General features: G+C 37.4%; 1 protein-coding gene across 2 annotated transcripts in view; it reads left to right on the forward strand.

Annotated features, from left to right (window-relative positions):
* The window catches only part of SYNPR (synaptoporin), a 372,090-nt gene that overhangs the window by 344,810 nt on the left and 5,423 nt on the right, over positions 1-21,857 (forward strand). The window lies entirely within an intron of this gene.

Below are 21,857 nucleotides of genomic sequence, written 5' to 3' on the forward strand. Positions count from 1 at the left end.
GCCAGGCCATCAAAGTACGGTCGGAAAAGGGCTATTTGTGTGACTTTTTTATCACCACCAAAGATAAATTTTTGAAAATTAAAATATTTTCGAATAATGACACACGGCAACAGGTTTATCAGGTTTATCCCATGATATCAGGGCATATTTATCATACATCCTGACTGTAGCCCACACATTATTTAGTGACCATTATGAAGCAAGTAACAGCATTTCATGGAATCCACTACTAGCTCTGGATCCACCACCAGTGACATGAGCTCAGATGCAAAGAAAATGTCATTGGGAGATGGGAGATGTATGCACTGCATGTCACACAACAAAAAACAATCTTCTTAGTTCCATACCCCCACTGAAGCATACTCACACTCTTCTTTTGAATTTTTAAATTTTTTTATTGAATCACCATGAAATAAGTTACAAAGCTTTCATGATTGAGTTTCAATATTATATGTTCCAACACCCATCACTCTACCAGTGTACATTTCCCACCACCACTATCCCCGTATCCCTCCTGCCAACATCCCCCACATACACATATAGCCTGACTCTCTCTCTCTTCCTCTCTCTCTCTCTCTCTCTCTCTCTCACACACACACACACACACACACACAAACACACACACACACAAACACCACCCCCTTCCTCTTTGGGGCATTATCCTTTGCAATTTAGATACTGAGAGGACATCATATTTGGTCATTCACCTACTTCCAACACACATCTCCCATCTGGAGAGATTCCATCCAACCATTATAGTCATAATGGTCCCTTCTCTGTCCCAACTGCCCTCTTCCCCAGCCCTTGACAATTCAACCATGGACAATTCATAACAACAGAATGACCCTTGTTTCTACTGTCCTTGAGTGTTAGTCTCTTACTATGTTTTTTTCCATTCTTCTCCTATTTTTATATCCCAAAAATGAGTGTAGTCATTATGTCTGTCCTTCTTCTGACTCATTTCACTTAGCATGATACTCTCCATGTCCATCTATTTATAAGAAAATTCCATGACTTCATTTTTCCTAACAGCTGTATAATATTTTATTGTGTAGATGTATCATAGTTTTTTTAACCAGTTATCTGTTCTTGGGCACTCAGTTTGTTTCCAGAATTTGGCTATTGTGAGCAGTGCTGCAATGAACATACAAATGGATGTCATTTCTTGCATGCTCACACTCAACCAAGTACTTTGCACCCGCCCAGCAACTTTTTCCTCCTTTATTATGAGCCACCCTCATCAGCTTCTCCAGCCTTCCAGATTGTCTTTTATTCCATGGTCCCCCCTGCTCTTAGTTTTTACCCAAAAGGTGTTGCTTTCTACAGCTTGCATTCTTGTCTCTTAGCCTTGCTCGGGCTGGAGCGATAGCACAGCGCTAGGACGTTTGCCTTGCACGCAGCCAACATGGCCAACCCGAGTTCGATTCCTCTGCCCCTCTCTGAGAGCCCGGCAAGCTACCTAGAGTATCTCACCCGCACGGCAGGGCCTGGCAAGCTCCCCGTGATATATTCGATATGCCAAACACAGTAACAACAAAGTCTCCAATGGAGACGTTACTGTGCCCGCTGGAGCAAATCGATGAACAACGGGAGGACAGTGATCAGTGTGATCTAGCCTTGCTCACTTACCTCAGGGCACCCCGGGCTTATGGATCAGTTAAAGATTATAAAGCCTTTTGCAGAAACTGATTCTGAAATGGTCCAAGCTACAGTTGAGGTTTCCACAATGCTGTGAATTCAGAGAGAAGGAGAAGATGCACCTGACTGGGAAGGTGGGGGAAAGCTTTACAGAGGAAATCATAGTCAAACGAACCTTTCTTTTTTTAGTTTACCAGAGGAAATTTAAGTAACAAAATCATGGCAACAGAGTAAAAGTTGTAGGCTCCTTGCTTTCTGAGTAGGTAGAATTATCTTCAACAGCAAGCTTATTTTGTTGGAAGAATCAGAAAGCAAGTTTCTAAGGAGTGAAGTAAATAATAAAAGTCCAGTTTGTGACTTTTTCAGGTCTAGACATTGGAGGACAGTCGCTGAGCCTTCTGGTTTTCATTTGCTTTCTTTAGTTAACTCCATCTCAGTAAAAACTAATTGTTTATAACCTTTGCATGGTTATTGTGAAAATAAACATTTATTGCTTTATGATCAAAATTGTCTTGATTTCATTTTGAGCAAATCTTCAGTACAATAGAATTACTCTGGTCAGCTTTAAGCAAAATAACTTTCTTTATTCTGTAGTCCCCTCTGACATGTCTCTCCCACAGAGAAATCCCTCAACAAGACTGTATTATAGTGTCTCTTCGAGAAAGATTAAGATCCTCCATCCCGAAAGGTCAACAGCATCCTTCACCCTTCCAGAGACTTAGAGATTTCACAACTGTGGATGAGACCTTGATAATAAGTGAACCTTTCAGAATAAAATGTCACAGAATAAAATGATAAATTCTATTCAGTTGGCTTTCTGTGAGTACAGACAATCAACACCAGATGGTGATTGGTATAAGCATAAAAGAATCAGCGTTAATTTTAGAAAGTTCTTGGCCATTTCCCTTCCCCAAAGTTAGGAAGGAATTCTCAGTTGTAATGACTTTCCAAGTTTCAAAGGCAACTGTCTTAAGTACTTAAAATTGTGCCATCATTCTACCCAAAAGTATGTCAGACCAGATCACTGAATCTTCGCCCCCACCAGCACACACACAAAAATACAACACAGTATCTACATTTCTCCAATATTTAATTACTATCCAGCAGAACACAGGTTGATCTCAGAAATGCACCATTCTGACAGCTCATTCCTGTACTGACTCTGCTCCTAAATGTTACCTTTCTTCCAGATTGTCAAACTGGTTGAGCCGATTTTAAATCTCTGGTCTAAACTATCCAGGCAGATCTTATCACAAAGACTCAGTATGAAGGAGAACTAAAAAGTAAGGTGTAGTAATGCAAATGTTGGGCAAATCTGGGCCTGTTGGCAATTTATAAAACAGATGGTTATGCAAATAGAATTCTCTCATTCAGCTGTAAGGTAAACTGTGAACTAGGAAGCAGCAGGTGGCTGGGTAAACGCAGTGCTTAAATGCTATCTGCATGTTTACATTTCATCTTAGAGACAGAACTCTTCTAATTGAATTTAACAGTAGTTATTGAAAAACCATTATGTACACAACCTATGAGATCCATTATGGAATTTTTGAATCCAACTTACATTTCCCTAACCCAGACTGTTGTCACCGCTTGTTGAAAATGTGACTATATTTCCTATCTCTTTTATCCTCCTCTGAATTCAATTGCCCTGAAGTAGAATATATACATGTATTAATACACCTTTTAAAGGGTCCCTATAAAACTATAAGACCTGCCATTCAGTTATTATAAGAAAACTATTGTTTTTTCAAAACTGATAAACCCTCCAGCCTCTCCCATCTCAGAACCCAAATAACCCTTCCAGCTGCCTGGAAGACTTCACACAAACATTCCCATAAGATGTCCCTGTCCATTTCATAATTCAATACTCACTATCCACTACAATTAGCATTTCAATATCCACTTTCCCATGTCATTTCATACCCTTTGTTTCTTCATTATTTCCTATCCATACCATCACTGTCCAAACCACTCCATACTTAAATATGTACTTTGTTCTTTGTTCTTATATCTCCTTGACTAAAAATTGTAGACTGAAGAAGTAATGGATTTTGTGTGTGTTCATCCACTACAATATTCCCAGTGTCCAGAAGGCAGGGAAAGAATAGATAATAAATGATGTTTACTAATTTGGGGGTTCATTGTATTATTTTTATTGCCATGGATTATCTGAGTGATTTCCCAGTACTGAATTGAAATGCATAAGTAATTTCAAATTTATTTTGAGGTTACTCTTACCTAGCAATAAACAAAAACAATAACATTCTTCTGTCAGTTTAAGGAACTCTGATATTTCTCCTTAATTTTAAACATGAAGCTTATGGTAGGGGAATGACTTTCCCAATTTTTAATTATTAAAACACATTATAAATTTCCATTTGAAAGGCCTTCCCATTTATGCTTATAACTAGAGCTCTCTAATGGCTAGGGTGAAATTAGTTCTCACATCCATTTGTGCATTTTGAAAAAAATTTAATATATATTAGAAAATAGGTTCTCTATTTAATTTCTTTTTTGTGAGAAAAGTCCATTGAAATGTCTTCAGACTAGAATTAATGTTTTGAGAAAGTCCTGAATGTCTTGCAGAAAATATATGTACAATGAGAAAAATAAGTGAGTTAGCAAACACAGTGTTATCTATAGGGGGAAATGCTTTTCTTTCCCCAAAACATTGAGATGCAGTGCCCTGGAACAGTAAAATGGGTTGGAATGTTACAGAAAAATACTCCAGTGACTACTTATTCAGAACAAGACAAATCTTAAGCCAGGCATAGTATATGGGGATTTAAATGATAGTGTCTTTCTTAAAATAAAGTAGCAAAATACCTACAAAACCCAGGTACATAGTGCAGTACAAATGCCTCAGGAAGAAATTTGGCCAGGCAGCAGCTGGTTAGCTTCCAAGAAGCAAAATCTTTAACTGAAATGTCAACCCTTATTAACATGGAGTCAAAACCAGTTTAACACTGTTTCTATCCCATAGTTTCTGAAACCGGGTGGGTAGTTCTCATTCTAGGAAAATGTTTTGATATACAAAATCAAACTTCCAAAAAGGTTTCACCTCTGTCATCCGTGACTTGCTTTGGGAATTATTCTTGACAAACTAGTCACTTAGCTAAATAATTCTGGCCTATGTCTAGTACACCTATTCACAATGCCGACATTTAATGGGTTTCAGGCACTTACCATATGTTGAGCCTGAAGGAGCATTATATATATACATATATAATATCTCACTTAGTCCTTACAAATTTTGTGAGATATTATGTCCTGATTTACAGAGAAGAAAACTGAGGCTAATGAGTCAATGACAAAGAATCCACATGATTGGAATTAGTCCTTCTCTTCTCCTCTTATAGAATAAAAGGGGAAAAGATGGGAAATAGGAAAGAAGAGATCTCTAAGGGATACATTTCTTCCAATCTCCTGAGAATGGGCATGAAGCTATTTATATCAAGCCAGAAAAAAATTCATTTGAGCCTCAAGCCTCTATTTCAAATTGATACTTCATAAACTGACTCAAGAGAGCCCTAGATAAGAGAGACAGAGAAACATTCTTTTGAAATCTTTGGATAAGTAGAGAGGCGGCTGCTACTGAAACAGAACAAGAAACAACTCAGGCTGTTCCAAACCAACAACATAGTGTAACGGCAATGTATGTGCATGTGACATATGATCATTTGATGATATGTGTTTACCAAAAAGCTAACAAATCACACACACACACCCACACAAATAAAATGAGAGACAAGAACCAAATTTTCCACTCTGCAGGCAATCTGTCTGCCGTCCTATCAAAAAGCATCCACACAACAGTATGTTCTCTTTCAGCTACCGTGTGGTTTTTGCAGTGAGAATCTCCCCAAACTGAAGTAATTACAGCCTTCAAAGGTACACATTCTTTCAGACGCACTCACTAAATACAAACCCACAACTGTGTATGTGCACAAGATGATAAAAGGTAAGAACTCCATTCTCTGGGAGACTTGAAAGGATCCTTAAAGATTATTTCACTTTTTTTGCAACTTTCTTATTACAAAAAGACTTTAGAAGCCAGTTCCATGTGTGTGAGCAAATTCATCTCTTATTTTTCCAACACATTTTAAACGGTTATTGTTATCACAGGTGTGAATCTCTTTTTAACTTCAGCTATACACAATTACCTGGATAGATATCATAGTGTGACTTTCATATTCTCTCAGAAATCACCAAAACACCACAGTGCTTGCAGAATTCTTATTTCCCAAGTTTTTCCCAAAAGATTTAATATTGTTTGCTATGGGCTAGAGCGATAGCATAGCGGTAGGGCGTTTGCCCTGCATAGCAGTAGGTTGGTTTGCAGCCAACCCGGGTTCTATTCCTCCGCCCCTCTCGGAGAGCCCAGCAAGCTACCGAGAGCATCTTGCCTGCAAGGCAAAGTCTGGCAAGCTACCTGTGATGTATTCAACATGACAAACACAGTAACAACAAGTCTCACAATGGTGAAGTTACTGGGCCCGCTCAAGCAAATCGATGAACAACAGGAAGACAGCGACAGTGACAGTGATTGTTTGCTATGGATCATAGACAAAATGGGCTGGTTTCCTGAATTAAAGAAATAAGATGTGGCTTGCTTAACCTCCAGAAATGGATTCAGGTCTTTTAGTGCTCTGAAATCACACTTTCTATTACACTTCATTTATGTAATAGTGGAAAGATTTATTTAAGCATTGGTGCTATGAGTCGCATTTAAGAGGGATTCTCTATAAAATAGTACATTCTCAACTGATTTCTGCATACTTCTGTGGAATTGGGGTCTCTGTGACTAAGAATATCTTACACAGAGCCTTCACTTTTTTATAGCTCATCTTTTCCTCATCAACAGGATAGAATATGAGACTGTGCCAGCACAAAATGAGGTTCCATTAGAACAGATTTTATATACCATAGGTCAAGTGCTGCCTGCTCAATGATCAGATTCTGATAAGATGCAGTTGAATTAAATGCATATTATACTTAGTATGATAATATTGGTCTTAATCCTCTGATACTCATCTCTACAGTTTTCTTTAAGCAGGCAGTTTGAAAATACTAATGAAGAAACCTGCTTGTATGAGTTCTTTTTCTCTCTCTTTCTTCTCTCTCTCTCTCTCTCTCTCTCTCCTTATATCAATTAGATGAAACACTGGAATGTGTGCTAAAGTAGTCATAAAAATATATTTGACACAATTCTATCAAGGGGTAATCTCAGCAAAGTTTTAATGAGTTCAGTTCAGATTGTGCTTGTGTCCTAGTTCTACCACTTGCTGACTGAATTGCTTCTGGCAGTTTACTTAACCTTTCTGTGCGTCTATAATTCCACCCATTAATTGATGGTATTAATAGTACCTACCCTACACTGAGTAGTAAATGAGGTTAGCACTTATTACAATACCTGACATATAGAAATTAATCAATGTTTTAAAAGGGAGAGTAGTAAAAGAATGGGGAGAAAGGGACTCTCCTTCAATGCTGGTGGGAATGCTGAATGGTCCAGCCTTTTTGGAAAACTATATTAGTGTTTCTCAGAAAACTAGAAATTGAGCTCCCATTTGACCCAGCAATACCACTTCTGGGAATATATCCCAGAAATACAAAAAAGTAAAGTAGAAATGACATCTGCACTTGTATGTTTATTGCAGCACTATTTACAATAGTCAGAACCTGGAAAAAAACCAAGTGCCTGAGAACAGATGACTGGTTAAAGAAACTTTGGTACAACTACACAATGGAATACTATGCAGCTGTAAGAAAAGATGAAATCATAAAATTTGCATACAAGTGGATGGACATGGAGAGTATCATGCTAAGTGAAATGAGTCAGAAAGAGAGGGACAGACATAGAATGACTGCACTCATTTGTGTGCAGTTAGTCTCTAATAGGAGACTAACACCTAAGGACAGTAGAGATAAGTGCCAGAAAGATTGAACCCAGGCTTGGAACCACGACTTCCCCTCACATGCTGGGGGAAAAGGCAGCTGGGATAGAGAAGGGACCACTAAGTAAATGATGGAGGGATCGCTTGGGATAAGAGATGCACGCTGAAAGTAGACTATGGACCAAAAATGATGGCTGCTTAGTACCTGTATTGCCAACCATAACACCCAAAAGGACAGAGAGAGTAAGAGGGAATGTACCTGCCACAGAGGCAGGGGGTGGGAATGGGTGTAAGGAGAGATAATGGAAACATTGGTGGTGGAGAATGGGCTGATGGAGAGATGAGGGCTTGATCATTGTATGACTGAAGCGTGATCACGAAAGTTTGTTAAGTCTATAACTCTGTCTCACTGTGACTCATTAAAAAAAAGAATTATCTTAAAATTTAGCTGGAAAGCTGAGACCTACCTAGTAAAATGTAAGACAGATTAGCTAAAAAATTTTGGGGAACCTTTTTGAGAGAGGGAGTTCCTGAAAGCAGTAGATGCTGGAGGAGACTAGAAAATTTGTATGGAAAAAGTTTCTTTAAAAACTTCGATCTTGTTTCTCCATGTTCCCTACAAGCTTGGTGCTGCCTTAGAAGCGCATGATAAACTCGACCTCTTGAGCGACTTCAGGCTTGCTGAATGAGGATCCGCTTCCCAATGCAGTAAACAGAGAATGTTTTGTCTTTGAAAAGTTCTTCTCTAGAAAAGGGGTTTTCTTGGTGCTGAAGAGATAGCACAGCGGCTAGGGCGTTTGCCTTGCACGTGGCTGGCCGGGGTCCGATTCCCAGCATCCCATATGGTCCTCCGAGCACTGCCAGGAGTAACTCCTGTGTGCAGAGCCAGGAGTAACCCCTGTGCATCACCAAGTGTGACCCAAAAAGCAAAAAAAAAATGGGGGGGGGGGCTAGCCTTTTCATACCTGTGGATCAGTCTGTATCACCCACCATGATTACCAACACCATCCCTTATCAAACAATATATTGGGAAGAAGGAGACTTCACCTCCCCAAGACTCAGGAGAATAACTATGGGGGCTGGAGAGATGCACAGCGGGTAGGGCGGGTAGTTATTCCCTGAGCAACGCCAGGAGTAAGTGCAGAGCCAGGAGTAACTCCTGTGCATCGCCAGGTGTGACTCAAAAGGTAAAAAAAAACAAAAAACAAAAAACAAAAACAAACCTAACTATGAATGTTAAAATCAAAATTGTATATTAAAATTATGTTAGAACAAAAATAAGTGAAACCAACTAAGTCAAGCTAAAAAAGCTGATATAATTAATATTGATGCCCAGACAGAACAAAAAAATTCAAAATCACAAATATGTGTGTATGTATATGTGTATATATGAATATATATCACTGTATTACTATATCACTGTTGTCCCATTGTTCAACAGTTTGCTCAAGTGGGTGCCAGTAACATCTCCATTTGTCCCAGCCCTGAGATATTAGTAGCCTCTCCTTACTCATCATTCCCAACGCTGCTGTATTGTTCAGGGTCAGGGGAATGGGACCCATTATTGTTACTGTTTTGAGCATATCCAATACGCCACGGGTAGCTTGCCAGGCTCTGCCATGATATATATAGGTAAAGGTAAAGGCCCTCCCGTTGATCGTCGATTTGCTCGAGCGGGCCCAGTAACGTCTCCATTGGAGACTTTGTTGTTACTGTGTCTGGCATATCGAATACTCTCGGTAGCTTGCCGGGCTCTCCGAGAGGGGCGGAGGAATCGAACTCGGGTTGGCCATGTTGGCCGCTTGTAAGGTGAACGCCCTACCGCTGTGCTATCTCCAAGGCCCAGGTTTATCCTTGACACTACATGATTCCCTAAACACTGCAGGAGCAGCCCCTCAATGTCAAGCCAGGAGTAACCCCTAAGCACTGCAAAGTGTGTTCTCCTCCCAAATAAACAAAAATACACACAAAACATATATCATCATTATATATACCCGTATCAAGTTGCACAAGATACTGTTCCAAAGCGTACATATTTTTTTTTCATTATAGAACTATGCCTGTAAAACAGGCTATTAATTCTCTTCTATCTCAGTTAGACATTAAGGTTAACAAGACGAAACAAATTATCAAAGTTGGTGAAGCAGTGGCTTCACCGAGCCTCGAACCCATATTTTTCATCTCCATCAGAATCAAGACAAAATCTTTTGGATAAATGGCTTCTACTTTGCAATTCAGATGCAGTATTTTCCTTCACTTTTACTTTATATACCGAATGGGGAAGTGGTAAAGGAATTTGCTGAAGTCTGACTAAATTTCAGCTGCGGATGGTGAAAAGCAGTATAATTTCCTCGTTGGTATTTCAGAAGTTCTTCATCTTAACCATCTGTTGCTGGCTGACAGATGGGTTGATATATGACAGAATAATGGGTCTTCAATTCTAGAAAGGCATAAGGAATGCTTGAAAAATAGCAGCTCTTTTCATGAACCTAACTGTGCTAACACTGCTTGCTCACTTGCAAAAAAAAAAATTGTGGGTGGAAAGTGTGAAATATAATCATAATTATTCCCCTAAACAGAAAGTTTCTCACAATTGCCAAAGGTCAAATCCAGCAAAATATGCCTATTCTAAAATTATGTTTAAGTTTTCAAATCTAGTCACTTAAAGGGATATACATGGAGGGAAGGTATATATAAAGAAAAATAACCAAAATAAAAATTATGAACCTTTTTTCATCTCTATATTCCAGCCATTTCTTTTTTATCACAAGCTAGTGTCACAGGTTTCTTATATCTTTGAAGTAATTAAGGAAGCATAAGATTTTGCAATTCAAGTGATTCTTTCCTTCAGGTGACTCTTCCAAATATATAAATAAAAATAGACACTTCACACACACACACACACACACACACACACACAATTGTATGTGCCAGACATTTGTACAGGCACTAGGAACTAGTACTGGTAAATTTTTCCCAAACCCTTTTAAGTGAGGTCAAGACAGTACCATCCCCAAAGAATTTACAATCCTGTGAAAGAGACCAGCATGTGAACAGATTCTATCAAATAGTACGTGCTGAGACTAGCAATCATCAAGGGTTTCATTGATCAGAGAAGTGGCTCATTCTTCCTGGCAGAACATCTTAGATTACCTTATATCTCTGGACACAATTATCCCAGTTCGCTTCCAATTATGAATTACAACCAAATCAAATATTCACACACACACATTTGTAAAAGTAGAATTGGTAGCTCTTTTCATAAAGAACATCTAGCTCAATTCTAGACTGGATGAACAAAATTTTGCCCATGTGTAGTTAACTTTAGCAGAATGACTCTATGTTCAAAATAACATCAAAACACACATCAAAAAAAAAAAATAAAACTCAGTTACACCTGAAATTTTGGTGAAGTATTATTGACCATAACAATCATGATTTCACTGAAAGATTATATCATCTTTTAAGCTGTCAGTGCTATAACTATAACATAGCCAGCAGACTCACCCAGTTTCCTTGTCTAACATATTTACTTGACTTTAATCACAACATTCTAGGAGTAGCCACTGCTATACCATATTAGAGAGGTGCACCACGAAGTATGGAGAAATCTTAAATCCATGATCAGTTTAGCACCCTTGCATTATTTCCAGACACATCTGTCAACTCTTCTGTGTCCTATCTAGGAGATATCAATAGTATAAAATAGTAAGTTAATAATAGGATTATGTTTTCAAAGGAGTGTTTGACAGCCTGGCTTTATCTTGGCAGTTTCTTCCCACTCTACTATTATGTAATTCTGGAGGTGGAAGCTGTGCTCTTCTTTTCTCTTGCCCGCCCCAAATTTCAGCAAGGTGAAGGCAAGAGAACACAGAGCAGGGTTCGGAGAGGAGCTGACTTGGCTTAAAGGCAACACTTGACATGGTCAGACAGCATTTTGAAGCAGAATTTCTCAGCATAGCTTACTTGAGAGGATGGCCTCCCAACAAATGCACTCATTTTTAAACTATTGATTGATTGTGGGGGCATCTTAAAGTATCCAGATGAATTAAAAAATAACTTTGGATGATTTGATATGTTCATTTTTTCAAGTCTCTAGTGCTTGCCATTGAAGAGAAAAACAATAGCTGTATCATTTTTTAAAATTGTGTGTATGTGTCACTTCCAGCTGAGTTCTGCCCAGCCCTACCCATGCTCCCACCCAAGTATTGTGGGATGCGGTCCCCCACAAAAAAAAAAGTACTTCTAATACGTTTGCTTTTAAGCAATAATAAAAGTGAAAAAATTAATATAATTAACAAAGTTAAATAATTAAAGGTGGGCAAGAGAGAAGGGAGGGACAGGGATATTACATGACTCCCATTTTATATCTATGTAAATATATAGATATATAACAAAAATGCTTTGTTCACATAGTGAGATACATTTCTTACTTGCAGCTGAGTAAGCAATGAACGTAAAGTTTCATTGCTTTTAACTTCAGCTCTTTATTGTGGTGCTGTATCTGTTACACTTCTTCTAGATGTCTTTTTAATACACTGCCTGACAACTGGTTTCCTCCAGATGTTTATAATGTCCAGGTGTAAATTTCAGGTCAAGTAGAAAAAGTTGATGGTTAATTGCCTAAATCTCGGCATTTTCATCTATTTTGTTTTCATTTAGTTCTCATTTTTTGGGAAGTTCTAAATATATATATATGTAATATATATATATATGTATATATATATATTACATATATATGGCTCCAGCCCTAGGGCTGGAGCGATAGCAAAGCAGGTAGGTAGTTTACCTTGCATGTGGTCAACCTGGGTTCAATTCCTCCGCCCCTCTCAGAGAGCCCAGCAAACTACTGAGAGTATCTCACCCACACAGCAAAGCCTGGCAAGCTATCCGTGACGTATTTGATATGCCAAATACAATAACAACAAGTCTCACAATGTTACTGGGCCCGCTCGAGCAAATCGATGAACAACGGGAGGATAGTGACAGTGATAGTTTGTATTATATCCTATAAACATCTCAGATTTCCAGATTTATTCTTTACTAAACTGTAAATGTGATTTTTTTCATACTTTTTGTTTTAGATATGCAAACTGTTGCCCTGCCTCTAGGGTACAGGATCTTCAATTTCTTATTTGTTTCTATGCCTAAATTCAAAACCAATAATTAACTTTTCAAAAAGAGTGCCGTTTTCTCTATAAGCTAACAGCTTCCCTGGAAACACTTAACATTGTTTTTTTTTCACCAAAATTTGCAAAATTCTTACATGTAAGGGTCTAGAAAGGCATGAATACTCTTCTACCATCATTTAGGTTACAAATACATCCACCTGTACTATTTGGTGGATAGAACTCTGTACCACTTGGACCCTCTTAATTGTTTTGCTTTCTTTCTAAGAAGGAGTGGATTTCAGCTATACAAGTGCAGAAAGCTAATGCCTTGGCAGCCAGGTGAATCACTAAAATTCCTAATAAATAAGCAATCTTTCCTTTATTTTAAATCTCCCTTTGCTAGCAGAATATCCCAATAAATAAGTATAGATTATGACTAATATCAACTTGTACATATTTTTTACACTCATGATATTTTGTTATAGAGACATAATACCAATTATGAGATTTCTTAAACACTTGTAGATGAGCAAATTCAATTAAATATAAACACAAAGTAAAAAGTGCAAAACCTGCAAACATTGTACCTTTTAGTAGAAAAATATAAGAGATCTCCTAATGAGGTGATCCAAACTTTTGATGGATCATGAATGTGACTCCATATCCCATAAAGTATCTGTATAGTTTTTTTTTTACTTGCCAGTCCATTTTAACATTTTCAAGGCAATATTCATTCTTTCTGTGCCTGAAGTAATGAGGGAATGGAAAGAAATCTAAAACTTCCTCTAAACTCTTAATTGATATGACTTCCATATGAACCAGTAGATGGTATATTATGACTCCACTTGAGTCTACTTTGAGAACTACCCAAAGGACAAACCTGCAAAGATTCAAGATAAAGCAATCTGATTTTTTCTTTGTCTCCCTATAATTTTCAGAGCCCCAGAATAAATCTTTGGTTTGTTTTAGAAGCACCCAGTTCTCTTCCTGTTAGGAAATTAAAATCACACATTATACTATCATTAATTGACTCCTTCACCAGAAAGAATAATGTGTTCGTTTTTAATTAATTATTTTTCCTAGTATATGGCACCTTATTTAAAATTCTCAGTTGAGAATTTTAAAAATAAAAGAAACTATCTGACTTAACCATAAAAATTCATTAAACAAAGTCAGTACACTCTCCTATAGTGTTACATTTTCAACTACTATGTGGTGGAATTTTCCCTAATCCATACTAATTAGAAGAGTGAAATTTGCCTGATCTATAGAAATAGAGAATTATATTCATTGTGGGTTTATTATGTGTCATGCATTGGCATAAATATTTTATTGACCTAATTTATTTATAGTTTAAAATAAAACAACTAAAAACTTGTCAATATTCCTTTATTCAGTAGGAAAGTTGATCCTTAAATGGTTATCCGAGCTAGTTAGTGAATGTTGAGATTTGTACCTAGGAATACCTGTTTGTGAAGATGATAGACTTAACCAATAATTATTATAATATAATTATTGAACTAATGTCAGCTATTTCTATTATATTAAATTTATTTGAGTAACTTTTGATTTATTATATAATTAATTTTAAGTTATTGATTTGTGATATTACTATACTTTTGGAAAGTTTCTTCTATTTGTAATGAAAGATTAATAAGGATCAATCATCAATCATTGATCAATCATCAATTATCAATCAATCAATCGATCAATTAACTACACCAAAACCATGTAGTTTTACTACAATTTGCAATAGTTATGCACTTAGCTGGAAAATCTTTTTTTTAAATTTTAAATTAAAGAACCATCATTTACAAATTTATTGATAGTTGAGTTTTAGGTGCACAATATTCCAACACCAATCCCACCACCAGTTACAATTTCCCTCCACCAGTATTCTCATGTTCCCTCACGGCCCACTCCTCAAGCCCACCCCCACCTGCCACTTTGACAGGCACATTTTTGTTTGAATCATTGTTATAGTTTGAATCTCAGTTTTTCAGTTGTGTTGAGTCTGTGAATTGGATATAAAGCTTTGCCTTTCTCCCATATCATAGCCTAGGAAATATTTGCATCCATTCTGTGATCACCAAGGAATGCCTTCTTCCGTTAGCACTAAGATTCTAAAATCACTATAACGGTGCTAGAAGGAGAGACATAGAGAATATTTGTAAAGGTTTCCTTTTTATGAGAAAAGTTAAAAATAAGAAGCAGGAAGCTTCCCTTTGACCACTGAGCAACTACAAATAAATTGATAAAGTTCTCTTAGAACAGAAAGGGAAAGAAAAAGCACAGTGTGTCAATCATAGTCAAATATTTTACCCACATCTTGTAACAGAAAAATGTCAGCATTTCACTTTCATCTTTCTTTTTTGCAATGTTCTGATTAATGAGCAGTGTGACAGTAGTATATACTTCAGCAGTAAATAAAAGAAACCAGACAGTGTGGAGAAAGGAACATTGTAAACTACCTAAATGGCTGAAAACAGATTTTGGGATGGTATCCTTGTGTCTCCTACTCCATTAGAACTGCTACTTAACCTGTAGTTGGAAGATAATGAATGTTGGACAGATGTTTGCAAAAAGGAACTGATAAAATAATGACTAGGAAGACTAATTGATGGCATTTGGAGTCAAACAGACATGAGTTTGGTGCCTAACTCATCAACTTACTTAACTTCTCTAAGTATCCTTTTTTTCATAAGGAAAATAGAAAATAGAAAATCTCACCAATTAATGGGGCTGTGGAGGGGTAGAATTGGGATAAATTATCTAAAGTTCTCTAACACTATGTCTGATACATTGTGGACACGTTAAAGCTGGGTTGAGATATGATAAGATTCACCTTCCAGTGAAAGACACAATCTTTGGAGATCACCAAACCCTGACTGCAACCAAAATTTAGCAACTTGGTGAATATGGGACTTCCAGTAATTCACTCAATACTTCTGAAGCTTGAGTTTCTCCTCCGTAAAGTGGGGCTAATAACAGCCACCTTAAAGGCATTATTATGGTATACTATTGTAAGGAATTTCTTCATAAATGATAGTCTTCAATATTGATATTCAAATTTAATTTATGAACAAATTTAAATAACATTCTGAAGCCAAAAGCTTCTTTCAGATAATGACTCTGCGTCTTTCAAGCTCAAATTAACAAATTAATTGTGTCTGTAAAATGGGACTGTATATATTATACCATTTCTCTACACCATCTTGATACATATTCTAAGAGCAGAGTGGACAAGTCAGACTTTCTCCTTCATCAGCCTAAAATATAGCTTCCACTTTGTAGAGCAGCCCCTGTGAGCTCATCTCTTTTTTTGGGTCTGTGTAAGCCTCTCTATATACTGATTTGCCTTTAAACCTCTACTGGGCTCTTGAAGAGAACAAACTGAATTATCATGTCAACATACCAACAGGTCCTACAGGTCTAAGACAAAAGACATGCTGGATTTGTAAAACCTAAACTTAGACATAGCTACCAAGGCTATCAAGTACCAAGAAAAATTGCCATCGATGACACAAAATAAAAGAAGGGACATTATTCTTAGTCATAGATATTAATGTGCTTCAATTTATTAAAAGTGGATCAGAGCATATTAATTTGTATCAGTCATAGTTCAAAGGAAATGTGACTGATACAAATAAGATCTGCAGTAGGGATAAATATACACAGAGGATTTTGAAGGCAGTACAAACAAGTAAAATAACTTTGTAATGACTTTATAACTAAATATGAAATGAAACATATTCTGTCTTTGGTCTTTTATAAAACAAATACCATGTTAATATCATTAATTGTGCCAATTGTACATTAAAGACAGTAGGTACTTTAAGAGTTAACAAGTACATCAAGAATTAACAGGTACATTAGAGCTAAGACTAGAATATTTACATAGTTGTGGCCTTGGGGTGCTAGACAGCCAGAATGCACCTTTATAATAGAGTAGTAAAGTCATTATAATTTCCTATTGTATTCTTGCCTGGACATGTCTAAACTAGACTTGTATTACCCAGAGGGCTGTCCCAACCTTTGGGGGTTTTATCAGAGGGACAATTTCCTACTGTAACGCTCAACAGGAGTTACAGTCGGCTGTTGTGCTCGCACACACCTAACCCAATGCTGTGATCTTGAAAGTCTGCACTATCATACTCTCTTTGTGTAAATTGGGGTTCCGTATAGCAAATCAGTACCTGTAGGTGGTAAATGATAGAACTCTGGGCTTCATGTGTACAAGGCAGATGCTTTTGCCAGTAATACATCTCCCAGCACACTTAAAAAGGAATTACTTCCCAACTTTCTCCATTATTATTTAGAAAAAAATGAAGGAGAATGCCTTTCCCACTCTATAACTCAACTGTGTATCTGTATACCCACAATGCTAGTGGACTCCCGTGTTTAGAAAGCTGGCATAATGAACCACTTGCTAAATGGAACCTAATGTCTCAACTGCAGATATCAGTTACGTGCAGTAACTTCAACACACCATAACTTAGCTTCCTGAGTCAAATTGACTTATTTGTAAAATGGGTATAATTATTTTCACCTTCACAGCTATTACCAGGGTTGAGTGAACTTCTTCATCAATCACATGTTTAAAGATGTAGGCATTCTCCAGGCTTTATCACTAGAACTTCAAACTAAACAATGAAAAAAACCTAGAGTAAACAAAAAGCTGTTCAGTTCAATCTCTTCGTAGCTTCTCTTTTTTTTCCAACTCAAGTCCATAGATTTTCCTTGACTGAAGCTGTCATCTTGCTGTTTGATTTCTATTTCCTAATTCTCAGCATCATTTTAGAATTCCTAGAAGCTTCAAATTAGAAAAATGAATCCACTTGCATTGACAGTGAGATCAACTTTTTGAACTGATATTTTCTGGTATAGAGTCTCAGAGCATGGATTAGGGAGTAGAAAAATAGCATTGCCATTTAATCAAAAATTTAAAATATTTATAAAGTCATTAGAGATGACTTATTGGGAATATTTTCTAATAAAAATGGGAGAAATAGCAAAATATACTATTTTTGCTTATTGGGTCACACCCAGCGGTGTGCAGGGGTTACTCCTGGCTCGTGCACTCAGCAATTTCTCCTGGCAGTGCTCAGGGGACCATATGGGATGCTGGGAATCGAATCCAGGTTGGCCGCGTGCAAGGCAAACACACTACCCGCTGTGCTATCACTCCAGCCCCACTAGTGGATTTTTGATGTGCTACTATCAGAGAGATACGAATGCAAGTTTATCTGCTTCTAAAATATGCAATTTTTTGTTGCCAAAGATGAATCCCTTTAATATGATCTAGAGTCATCCATGGACAAGTTATTTTTAAAATAGAAAAATTCATCTCTATTCTTATCAAAGATGTATTGTATATGCATATATGTATATGAATATATGTATACATACATATACAGATATAAAAATAAGGAACCACTTGTATGGCTTCATGTTCTTTTGTTTATTCTTTCACTCAGCAAATACTGCTTACATCTTTCCTGCCAAGACTCAGCAATGAGCAGGAAAGGAAAGATGTCTGGTCATGGAACTGATATCTTGAAGGAAAGAATAAGCAAATGAGCTATATTTTTACTCCTCAAAACCATCATTCGAGTCAGATATTGTTATTATCCAATTATTATCTAATTTACCATTATGAACCATTATACTGTTTCAAGTATTATAGAACTTGCTTAATAACACTTAGAATAAGATTTGAATCCCAGGATCACCAGATAAGGTTCTAAACTTTTACCTCTCAGGAAATTTTTCATTACAACATATACAAAAGGTCACAATGAAGTCAAATAAATACTTATGTAATACATATTTAAATTCAGTAACTAAATATTTGCTCCAAGGACAAAACCCTTGACTTCTATCGTGAACTTGCTATGGGAAATGATTCATGACAATTTTGTCACATTTAAATTAAGCAGAACCTCATGACTACCTTTTTAAGTATATTTTATCATATAATAATATCAATATTCTTCAAAGCTTACATGAGAAAAATGTTTTTGCTGATATTGAAATAGCTGTAGATAGTCTGTTTGCTAACTTGTTTGCTTACAAATACTGTTGAAATAGCTGCAGATAGTTTATTTGCTAGCTTGTTTGATTACTTTTCATCTCATTCTAGAAATGATTCAAGATGACTTAGAAGGATACAGAAAACTTGGGGTGGAATTCATGAAAGCGTAAGGACATTGGAGAAGGGAAGTTGACACTAGTGGTGGAGATTGGTGTTGGAACATTGTACACCTGAAAAAACTATAAATAAATTTGTAAATAATGGTGCCTAACAATATATATTTTTAAAATGCACTCAATGCCTCTTTTGCAAACCACAACACCCAAAAGGAGAGAGAGAACAAAGGGGAATGCCCTGCCACAGAGGCAGGGTGGGTTGGGGGGATGGGGTGGGAGGGATACTGGGATCCGTGGTGGTGGGAAATGGGCACTGGTTGGAGGGATGGGTATTTGATCATTGTATAATTGAAACCCAAGCACAAAATCTGTAAGTCTACAACTGTACCTCATGGTGTCTCACTAATAAAAATTTAAAAAACACACACACAAGATAGAAAGAATAAGGGAAAGAGTTTTTTTTTTTAAAAAAAAGGAGAGAATGTGTATGTAAATAGGGTTAGTATAGTTGCCATGCCATAGGAATCTAGAATGAGTCAAAAATTGACCCTGCACTGTTAACACCCAACATTTTAATGATCTACTGGAAAGTCACTGTGTACCAAAAGACCAACTGATCAGAAGAGTCAGCCACTCTTTTTGTGTGTGTGTGTGTGTGTGTGTTCCTAGTTTTTTATTTTTTTTATTTTTTTATTTTTTTTAGTAAAACACCATGAGGTACAGTTGTAGATTTACTATTTTTTGTGCTTGGGTTTCGATTATACAATGATCAGATACCCATCCCTCCACCAGTGCCCATTTTCCACCACCATGGATAATATTCCCCCACCCCCAACCCCCCATCTCCCCCTGCCTCTGTGGCAGGGCAATCCCCTGTGTTCTCTCTCTCGTTTTGGGTGTTGTGGTCTGCAAAAGAGGCATTGAGTGGCAAACATGTTCAGTCCATAGTCTACTTTCGACATGCATCTCCCCTCCTGGGAGGATCCTCCTAACACCCTTTATTTGGTGCTCCCTTCTCTATCTGAGCTGCCCTTTCCTCTAGAATGCCCGGCTGGCCACTAAGCTATGGAGTAATCCTCCTGGTGCTGATCTCAGCTATTCTTGGGTATTAATCTCATACTTTGTTACTTTATATCCCCCAGATGAATGCAATCTTTCTATGTCTATCCCTCTCTTTCTGACTCATTTCGCTTAGCATGATACTTTCCATGTTGTACCACTTGTATGTAAATTTCATGACTTCATCTTTTCTAATAGCTACATAGTACTCCACTGTGTAGATGTACCAAAGAGTCAGCCACTCTTAGCCACTCAAGAATATTCTTCTCAACAGTCACATCTTTCCAGCCGCAATTGACATCCTTATTGTTATATTGGAGCCACATCCAACAGCACTTCGGGCTTGCTCCTGACTCTGTGCTCAGGAATCACTCCAGGTGGTGTTCCCGGGACCAGATATGATGCTGGGGATAAAACCAAGGTTGGCGAAGAGCAAGACAAGTGCCTTAACCCCAATTTGACCCATGCACCATGTTTAGAATGTGGATGTTTCTTCAAGTAACTAATAGAATCTTGATGAAAAGTATTCCAGTCATTCCCTAGGAGAAGATAAGCCAGTACAGGTGATTGTTGTCATGTGTAGCTACATATGAGACATGTGCCAACTTCCCTACTTAAAGAACCTATCGTTCAGAATGAGAAAAAAGTATATTTTAGTTAGCATGTAAAACTTGCTATCTCCTTTTAAAGTCAGTATTTTAATCCCAGGAAATCAGTGTGCTACATATTTATATTAATTGCAGTAAATTTGTAAAAATTGTCCTAGTTAGAGGATGGTGAGGTGTGCTTGCATCTTGCTCTACTCCCTCTGAGTCTTAAGGGGCAGTAAGAGAAACAGCCCTCTTATTGTCAGAAACTTGGTGATGTTTGTTCATTTAACCCTGGAAGCCCAGGGAAGAGCTCAGTGGTGAAAGTTTTTTCTGCCCTGCAAGCCTAAGGATCAAGAGTTTGATCCCAGGGCATCCCACGGGGACTTACTGAAGACTCCATGTCTCTGTTCTCTAGAACTCCAGGCACCACAACAGTACACAGTCTTTGGAGCACTTGGCCAGGAATGGGAGGAATGAGTATGATCTCTGGCAAGCACTGTAGTTGAGTGTACAAACAAAACCAATTCTGTGTGTGTGTGTGGTCCCAGTCATCAATCAGATGAAAGGGGGCAAATATTCAACCCCTTGATACCATAGTGCTATTGTTTGACATCGAAAAAGAATTTTCTTACCCTTATACTTGAAAGGGCTGGAGCGATAGCACAGCGGTAGGGCGTTTGCCTTGCACGCAAACAACATGGCCAACCCAAGTTCGATTCCTCCGCCCCTCTGGAAGAGAGTATCTCGCCCACACGGCAGAGCCTGGCAAGCTCCCCGTGACCTATTCGATATGCCAAACACAGTAACAACAAAGTCTCCAATGGAGACGTTACTGGGCCCGCTTGAGCAAATCGATGATCAACGGGAGGACAGTGACATACTTGAAAAAAAAGTAATTTTTATCTCTTGCCCCCCTTTTACTCTTACTTACCTTTAAAATGTGCATTATAAATACTCCTTAAAATAATATTTTAAAGGTAATTTTTATATAAAATTCCTCTCCCATAAAAGATACTAAAAATATTACAGCGAGTATTATCTTCAGCTAAACAAATTCCTGGGCATACAGTAGATAAGTCATGGTTCTGTTAATTAAAAAATGCCATCTGGAAGTCTTTAACAATCAGCAAATTTCTCAAATGTTTGAAATCATCATAAGATGTTAGTTCAGATCTTGTACTCAGAAACAAGATTGACGGGATTTGATACTATGATGATACGAGGATAAATTTCCTGTGCAGTCCCAAAGTATTCTAATTCTTAATATTGCCACATGTAAATGGCTAAAGATAGAATCATTCCAACATGGGTATTGTGGAAATTATTTGATGAATGTTTTAAATACTTAGGATCATCCGTAGTACATAATAAAATTTTAATAAATTAACCATTATTTTCTCTTATAAAAATGT

This window comes from Sorex fumeus, unplaced genomic scaffold (genome assembly GCF_029834395.1).
Source record: "Sorex fumeus unplaced genomic scaffold, SorFum_2.1 ptg000072l, whole genome shotgun sequence".
NCBI classification, from domain to species: domain Eukaryota; kingdom Metazoa; phylum Chordata; class Mammalia; order Eulipotyphla; family Soricidae; genus Sorex; species Sorex fumeus.